Genomic DNA, 8983 nt, shown 5'->3' with positions numbered 1-8983 from the left:
CCTATCAAATAAACTCTTGCTGTTCTTGTTGTTCCTGTATGTTGAGATGTTACACTTCACAGTAATGAAGTCAAACATCTTACCAGTGACTGCAGTGATGTTGACTCCACTGCTTCTGACGTTCTCAAACACAGAGAAGAGAGTGAATGTGTATTTAGTTCCAGCAGTGAGAGATGAGACTGTGTGAGTTACTGGTCCACCTCCATCTGGTGCGCTGATGTTGACCTCTGTTCCATTAAACTGCAGAATAAAGCTGACATTGTTGTTGACTTTATTCCACTGCAGAGTGATACTGGTCTCATTTTGTCCTGTTGATCCGAAGCTGTCTGTGTTTGGAGGAGCTGAGACAGAAAAAGAGCGCAGAAAACTTTATTAAAAAACAACTTTCTGTAAAAAGTGTCAAAGTTCTCTGTGGCTGTTACAGATGGTCCATTTTGCATCCCCGGATTCCTAAAAAACAAATGCTGTCTAAAAGAAACAGAAAAAGCGAAAACATTCTTATTACTAAGAATGTTTCATTCTGTTCTAGTTGTCCAACCTTATACTCACACCCATTAGAAATCATTTGACAACAGAGACGTATTCAACATTAAATGACAGAACACGACGTCAGAGGAGTTTTGAAAATATTTAAACATTCTGGGTCTATGAAGGGTTTTAACTGTGGTGGCCAAAACATTGCTGAATTAAATTAACATGCAGTACAAATTGTGAAACAAAAACATATTTTGTTAATATAATACCCAGCATATACTTGATGTCTTAGTTTTATCCGAGTGCACTGAAGATGATGGCCAACTATGAAGACACAGTGTATAGAAATGAAATAACTAATCTTACCAGTGACTGCAGTGATGTTGACTCCACTGCTTCTGACGTTCTCAAACACAGAGAAGAGAGTGAATGTGTATTTAGTTCCAGCAGTGAGAGATGAGACTGTGTGAGTTACTGGTCCACCTCCATCTGGTGCGCTGATGTTGACCTCTGTTCCATTAAACTGGAGAATAAAGCTGACATTGTTGTTGACTTTATTCCACTGCAGAGTGATACTGGTCTCATTTTGTCCTGTTGATCCCAAGCTGTCTGTGTTTGGAGGAGCTGAGACAGAAACATAGAAAAGTGAAGGATTTTATCAACCTGTTTCCCTGGCTGTTAAAATGATCCATTTTGCATCCCCTTATAAAGATAAATGCTGACTAAGTGACTAAATGTGCAACAGCTGTTTGTGAATCCAAGTGCAATACTGAAACAGATCACCCAGTATTTGAGAAGAGTTGGCTCAAAACTTAATTAAACATGAAACTCAAAGGACTCTCAAGTTCAAATTTCACATCTCAACAATCGGGAATAAAATAATTAAATGTGGTGGCAAACATAGAATTAAGTTACATTTGAATGCACATGTAGCCACTGAATATGATGCCAATCATATATATTCTTGTGTTCATGTATGTTGAGATGTTACACTTCACAGTAATGAAGTCAAACATCTTACCAGTGACTGCAGTGATGTTGACTCCACTGCTTCTGACGTCCTCAAACACAGAGAAGAGAGTGAATGTGTATTTAGTTCCAGCAGTGAGAGATGAGACTGTGTGAGTTACTGGTCCACCTCCATCTGGTGCACTGATGTTCACCTCTGTTCCATTAAACTGGAGAATAAAGCTGACATTGTTGTTGACTTTATTCCACTGCAGAGTGATACTGGTCTCATTTTGTCCTGTTGATCTGAAGCTGTCTGTGTTTGGAGGAACTGAGACAAAGAGCAGAACTTATAAGACAGAAATTTCACAAAATTGGAAGAGCTACATACAGTATATGAGCAAAAATAAGATGCATTACTTGTTTTGAAACAGATGAATGAGAAATTGAGGGCGCAGTTTTCATCTGACCACCGTCCTGAGTCATGGAGCACTGTGGTGACACACCCTTCTCCACTTAAGTTTGGCTGCCCATCGGCCCAGTGTCGAAACAGAGAGGTGCTTCCATCAGACCACAATTTTTCCCGGTGCAGTCCGATCCACACAAAGCTGCCATTTGCTACGTTTGTAATGATACTATTTTCTGTCTGATTTCGTATGCTGACGGGGACACAGTAGAATATACATTTCAAGGATGTGCATAATAGACATGAAAACAAAAAATAGAATGCACAATGCAATACATTGGCAGTGATAAAAGATATGATATGATAATAAATGAATAGACACAGAATGTGAGGGATTTAAAGGTGGTAAAGGACAAAAAAACAATTGTACAGATAAATAGAAAAAGATAAAGCATTTAAAATGCCTTGTTGCATTTTTGGATCACCTCAACAGTGTTGACAATTCATAAACAGACAGAAATGTTGGTTCAGTAGTTTACCTGGCAAGATCAACATAATTCTCCCTGCAGAATCTCTGAGCTTCGGTCCAATTCAGACTTGTGTCGACCTTTACAAAGGATATTGTACCATTTGCTGTACCTGGAAATATAGTTACAAACAATGTCAGGACGATTTCTCTGCAGTGTATGAAGGGGTATTAGTAAAAGAAAGTAGGATCAGGTAATGCTGTATATATGATCTATTTAGGCAATTCTTAAATCTTACGCTCTAAGAAAACTAACCATTGTAGCACACAAAGGATCTTTGGGCACTGCATTCATTGTCAATCCATCTGCCAAAGTATGGACTCCCACTTAAAAGCTCCACACAGTGCTCTTGTCCGTCAAGATTGTTGGGCTGCCCAGTGTACCAATTTCTAAACTCCGTCTCTCCTTCACCATAGAAGCTGCTGTCATTCAGGGACCATCTCCAGCTGTTTATCAACTCATCATAGAGACCTATCCAAGCCTTGCCTGTTCAGAAAGATTATTTATTATTATTATTTATCAACAGCAGGAGTTAAAAAAAATATTAAGTACCCAAATAACCTAAAACATTTTTTAGAATTGTGAATCATTGTTCTTTTACATTCCACATTATTATATTTTAGAAGAACCTGGTTGTTGTTGGGCTGTTGTGTGTGTATTTGGTTTTAAATATATATATACAGTATGTATATGTTAGGTATATGACTCCAATATTGAGAACTTGCCTGTGTAGTTCGATGTGGTGCTGATGACGGCGTTGACATCAGCTGTGTTTTCTATGGTGGCCAGGTCAGTGTAGTTCTGTCTGCAGAAGCTCTGAGCATCAGTCCAATTCAGTGGCGTGCTTACAAAGTAGTACTGACGAGTTTGGGCAGAGGCAACATTGACCAGTGCTCCTAAAACAAACAGCCTTTAATTACCAACCATGTTATAGGAAAGTCTAATTTTATAGTGAATTTGAAGAGGCACTGTGCATCAGGTGGGTTCAACATTATTGTTCTTCCTCATTGATGACATTTTATGACCTCTCACATTCAAGCAGTTTGACAGGAACAGTAAACAGCCCTTTGTCAGTTGAAATTATTTTGTATATTAGGAGCCACTGTTCATAATTTATGCCTGCCTCAATTTTCTTATATTTCTAATATATTTATTCATAGTTAAATACACTGTACAAAAGTAAAAACTAATGCGTAAGCAATTTCTCCACCACAGCTTGAGCCAGACAAGTTTCAGCCTGTCTCAGTAAATCAGCGCTCACTGTTTGCCACTGAAGATAAAACAAGAACCAGTTTGACTGCAAGGTGTAGCTGGTCAGAAAGCATGAACTTTTACTTCATAAGACCCTGGAAGGAAAAAACAAAAACAAACAAGACTGAACAAATGAAAAGGAATATCTGTTTGACTGGGGGTATGAGTACATTCACAGTGTGAAACATACAGACAGTACAAACTTCCTCTCTCTATTGTATTGTCTATTATTTGAGTTTCTTTACCACTGCACCATAATGTATTTATATAAATTATGTAATTATATTAAATATAAACACCTGGAATTCCTGCCCTGAAAAACCTGACCAGGAATATGTGTTACATAAAACTGCACAAACATTAAAATAACACATATAATACATTCATTTTATGCTTTTTCCTTCCTATAAGTTGTTGTCTTAGCTATAAAAAGAGAAAAAGTTAGAATAATCAAACAAGAGGCACCAACCTGTGAGGACAAAGATGATCAGTGCATAATCCATGAGTTAAACCTGTGAAAAAATGCATTAAAAAAATACATCAGAATCAGAATCAGGTTTTTCACCAAGTACAGTAGGTATTCACATACGATGAAGTTGAAAAACAAGAGATAGATAAAAAGCAAGTACTGTAGGTCAAAAAGTATAAATAGCAAATAGAAATTTGACTTTAACATATGAAAAAATATGTACAACATGTTATTTAAATAAAGTTAGTTAAATGTGTAAAGCAACTGCATGGATGTGTGCCAGTATATACAGCAGAAAAATATACATTTTCATGCCAAATATGGTACAGTTATTGATTCTACTCACCATTATCTCTTCAACCTCCTGCTCAAAAATATAGGTAGGTGCGGGTCCTTGTACAATAAGGTAGACTTGTGTGATGTCTAGCGTTTATCAGCTGCTGTAACAATAGAACAAAGTGTCTACTTACTGGTGTAGACTCTTCAATGACAGAGACAAAACTGTCTCTTCACTGTCACTTGACATGAATGTCTTTATCTTGCTCTTTGAGATGCTATGATGGAAAGGTATGCAGATGTGATTACACCCAACCGGTTGAAATATGTGTGCTCATCCTTCATTGTGTCACACTATATAGCACAGAGCAGTGTGTTACGGCACTAACAAGGAGTGGTTCTCATGAGTGAAGGCAACAACTTATATTAACCTTCACTCATTTATTGGTTGAATTTTATGTATATTTGCACTGTACTTTCAAGCATTTCTTGTGTTACTTTTACTGGGCATGTTTTAGTGGAGTATTGCTTTACCACATTTAGATTTTCACATCACATTTTTTAAAGCAAAAGCAAAACTACATTGTGGATATTGTGTTAATCCTGCTCATAATTAATGATCTGTTTAGTTTTTTTAATCACATTGCTTGTATTGCTTTTTTCAATCTATCTATTGTTATATTCATTGAATTGTTTTAATCCAAGTTGTTACACCATCAATGTCACAATTTTGTAAAAGTAACACTTCACTTAGCACAGTATCTGCTCGCCTTGCAGTAACTGTGTTTAGAACAACTGCCTGCTTACCTTTTTGGTTGGTCTTCTCGTATTGTTGAACTGGCTTCTGTATGAAGAGGAAGCAGTTGTCAATATATGCCATGGGGTTTACCCTCGGCACACTCTTACAGGTATGTAGCTTTGCAAACAACAAAAGGGATTTCTGACATTCCGATGTCTACTTTTTTCTTCACAGTCAATCTAGTAACACAAAATGCTATGTAATATTGTTATGTCCTTTTCCCTGGTAAATACTTTTGACCATGCTATTTAAATTTTGATTGGAAATAGTCCCTTTCTCTGTTGGTCAGATTACAGATCTTCTTAAATGCCTCCTTAGGAACTATGCCCACTAAAACACACTTTGTGGACAAACAAAACATACTGTAATACATTATACAATATATCTTGATATATTAGTGATCAATTTACCAGAAATATATCATTATAATATAACTTTTAGTAACAGCTCCATATGGGTTTTTACATTTCTATTCTTTGACAGTTTAATGACAATAATTTAGGGGAACTGTCAGTCTGTGTCTGACATCATCACTATCCCTGTCCAGTGAGCACATTTTATGATTTGATGCAGATACATGTTTTTGTGGTTGTGCTGTAGTACTGCTTTATAATCTAATGTGACATACTGTACTGTATGCATTACAGTGTCTAATATAGTAAAATGTCTTCAGTGTCAGTACATCTTGTCCTTGACACTGCACACATCGAGGAAACTGCATGAGAAGTAAATAAAATCAGAATAAAACAAATATGATTTAAGCCTTGTTGTTGTAAATAACAGAATACTTTCTGAGTGAGGTGAAACAAATGCAGTTCAAAAATCTGATCTGACCAACATATCTGTAGCACTATGCTCTGCTGCCTCCTGTGGCTAGGACTGGGACTGCATGTTGGTTGTTTGGTAGACTGTTTAAATGAGGTACTGTTCCTGTTAACCCTGTGTAAGCAGCACCACTGCTTCTGTCAATGTGATGAGAGGAGGGTTTCCCTCTACACCTCATAAAGTGGGAGGTCAGAGGTCAATGCGGGCCACCTGATTTCCTTAAAGCTTGACAGGAATTTACTGTCTTGAGGGATTTAATCAACTGACTGAACGATGATCTGAGAAGGCAACAAACCAACCTGCATCCTAATGTTGTCTTGATGCGTTTTCCACTTTCTCTGGCTGTTCTGTACTCACCCTGATTGTGTTGTTGGGCAGTTTGTTGACGCACTTCTCCTGTGAGAGCAAGCTGTCCTGGACAGTCAGGACAATCTAATCATGCTTCTTATAGGCAAGACTTGTGTCCCCATAGCAGATCTCAGTAAAATAAATGAATGGCAGGACCTAATACAAATAAAGGAATGCTTGTTTTTGGTTGAGCTGTCCTCTTAAACGTGATAAAATCTTCTCCACAACTACAAGGTTTGTACATTGCAGAGATGTTAGGGGGACAAAAGCAAATAATTTTGAAGTGCTGTTTACTGTAAAAGCTATTCATGAACTTCTTACATAAAATCTACCACTACTACTGATGCTACTACATCCCCTTACAATGAAAAGAGGATGACAGGGTGGGTAATTTTAAATAGAGCCTATATTATATGTAGAAGAATATAAAATAAAATAAGGACCATTTATCCAGATGTCTCATGTACTGAATGATTCCTAATGATATCAGGTTAACTAGTTGTTTTGTACACATTCCTTTACCAAAACTTTCTACACAGCATAAAAGAGTTTGTAGAAATCTGAATGAAAGTATCCATAACCAAGTCACAATAATGCAAACATTGTATATTCATATAAGTGTATAAATAAAAAAGTTTAATGTTATTTTGAAACACTTAAATGCAATTAGTTTATTTTTTTTATTGATCAAGGAGCTTTTCAAGGTGAGAAATCTTTAAACTGAGCATGGCCAGTTCAGTCAGTTATTCCTCCTGAAATGTTTTCAACTTCGACTATGTAGACACTAGATGACTTTTATAACCAGTTATACCACATTCTTCTCCTAAGCAACTTGCTCAACGGTGTCTTGAAAGCAGCTGTCATGACAATTCATGGGTAGCTTACTGTATGCATGCCTTCATATCATAGACACCTGTATATGTATATGATCTACATGCTCTTGAATAAAGACTTGAGGTGAGTCACCCTGTTTTTTTCTTTAGCTATTAATTACTACTTTTCTGGTTTGAGCACTCATCTACGTGGCACAAGTGAACACACAATAAACACAAGTTTCTCACACTTCCAAGTTGTGATAGTATAACCAAGCTAAATGTATCTTAATTCACTGTTGGCTCTCCTCACACCCGAAGAGCATTTCAATAGTAGCATTTCTGCTCCATCCTGCAAGTAGACCCAGCACTGGCATGATACAGGATCATTTATCTTTCACAATAATACCGTATCAGCCAAACATCCAAAAAAATATAATTCTATTAATATATTATATGAGGTCTGTAATATCTTTAATGTGTTTAATTTTCACTCTGTTGATGGGCATTATGTTGAAGGGACCCTGACTGGATACAAATTGTTGCAAGTGTCGAATTTAATATCTGTTTCATCTAGTGCACATATTATATACATTTTCAAGCTAACATTGTATATTTAGGAAAACTTGCACCTATTTTTGACAGTTTCACTGACCAGGTTTCCCCCGATGAGAAATGCACCTGACCAACTATGAGTTCATCCTCTAATGTGGCACTGATGTAATTTAATTTAACGCCAGCAAGGGGTGCTCAGAGTCTGATTCATACTGTAGCCTATTATTTCAGTGCTACCATAGTAAATGCACAAAGATGTTGTACACATATCCCACAGTAAATTAATTTGTGAGGCTACAAACACAAGCCAGGATTTTTCGATGTTTAACATAGTGTGTGAAAAAGTGTGTTTTATGAGTGATATAAACCAAAGGCAGGGAAGTAAGACAGCAAGTTAGCCTAATCTTTGAAGAAACACACAATTTAAGGCGCATCATCCTGACAGTGTTGGAAAACTGTCTCCTGGAAATGGTTTTGCAAGTAAAGCAGTCTGTACTTTTCAAGCATTCAATTCAATTAGGCCAACCCACCCAAACACTCCTCACATCTCACATCTCAGCAAATCAGCAAATTAGTCAAATATGAATGATGAGGCTGTAACCAAATAGCCATTTAGTGATTATCAAGCTTCTCCCTCACACACATATATACACACACATACTGTACACACACACACCTCGCTCGTCTTGCTTGCAGGAGGTCAGTGCGCCTGTGCGAAAAGGAGACTGGACGCTGAGGCAAATGGTGCCTTCACGGCTACCGGAAAAATCTGAATGATGTGAAAAAAACACTGGAACGAAAAAGAAAGAAAAGGTAAGTTAAGACTCGAGATTCAGGACCTCTGTCACAGAGAAGCTGCAGAAATGTAGGGTATTTTTTATAACACACTCTTCTAACCTTAGCTACATGTATTTCATTAATATAGACTTCTGTGTGAAACAATATTGGATTGATGCTGAACATGTGTGAACATGTGTCTCGAGCTATACTGTATACTATATAGCTATGCTCTTCAAATAAATATTTTTTAATTTTTTAAAAACATATTGACAACAGTCTATTCAATATATTCATATCTTGAATGCTAATTATTGCATTTCAATGGTCACAAAGATTTATATAAATGTTATATTTAATGCTGTCTATAGCTTTAGCCTACACTAGTTAGTGCTCCCCTCTGTTATACTTTATCGTACCTGTTTTTACATGAACTATATTACATGAACTATAATTATACAATGTTGTTTGAAAAAAACAAAAAACATTTTTGACTAGCTTGTACACTGAGCAATT

The 8983-nt window shown here is 36.7% G+C and overlaps 2 long non-coding RNA genes across 2 annotated transcripts; both read right to left on the bottom strand.

Annotated features, from left to right (window-relative positions):
* Positions 1 to 1695: 1695 nt before the first annotated feature.
* LOC311251360 lies at positions 1696 to 2831 on the bottom strand. Its single transcript, XR_014621381.1, has 4 exons — positions 2611 to 2831; positions 2368 to 2467; positions 1843 to 2081; positions 1696 to 1753 (listed from the first exon to the last, which is right to left on the bottom strand). It is a non-coding gene; the product is annotated as an uncharacterized lncRNA (long non-coding RNA).
* A 265-nt stretch (positions 2832 to 3096) lies between these two features.
* Positions 3097 to 4507, bottom strand: LOC311251985. Its single transcript, XR_014621472.1, has 3 exons — positions 4422 to 4507; positions 4076 to 4118; positions 3097 to 3251 (listed from the first exon to the last, which is right to left on the bottom strand). It is a non-coding gene; the product is annotated as an uncharacterized lncRNA (long non-coding RNA).
* Between the last annotated feature and the right edge of the window lie 4476 nt (positions 4508 to 8983).

Source organism: Pagrus pagrus (assembly GCF_965226575.1).
Source record: "Pagrus pagrus genome assembly, chromosome: 22".
NCBI classification, from domain to species: domain Eukaryota; kingdom Metazoa; phylum Chordata; class Actinopteri; order Spariformes; family Sparidae; genus Pagrus; species Pagrus pagrus.
The sequence above is the reverse complement of the archived record's forward strand: the minus strand, read 5'-3'. Positions and strand labels throughout refer to the sequence as shown.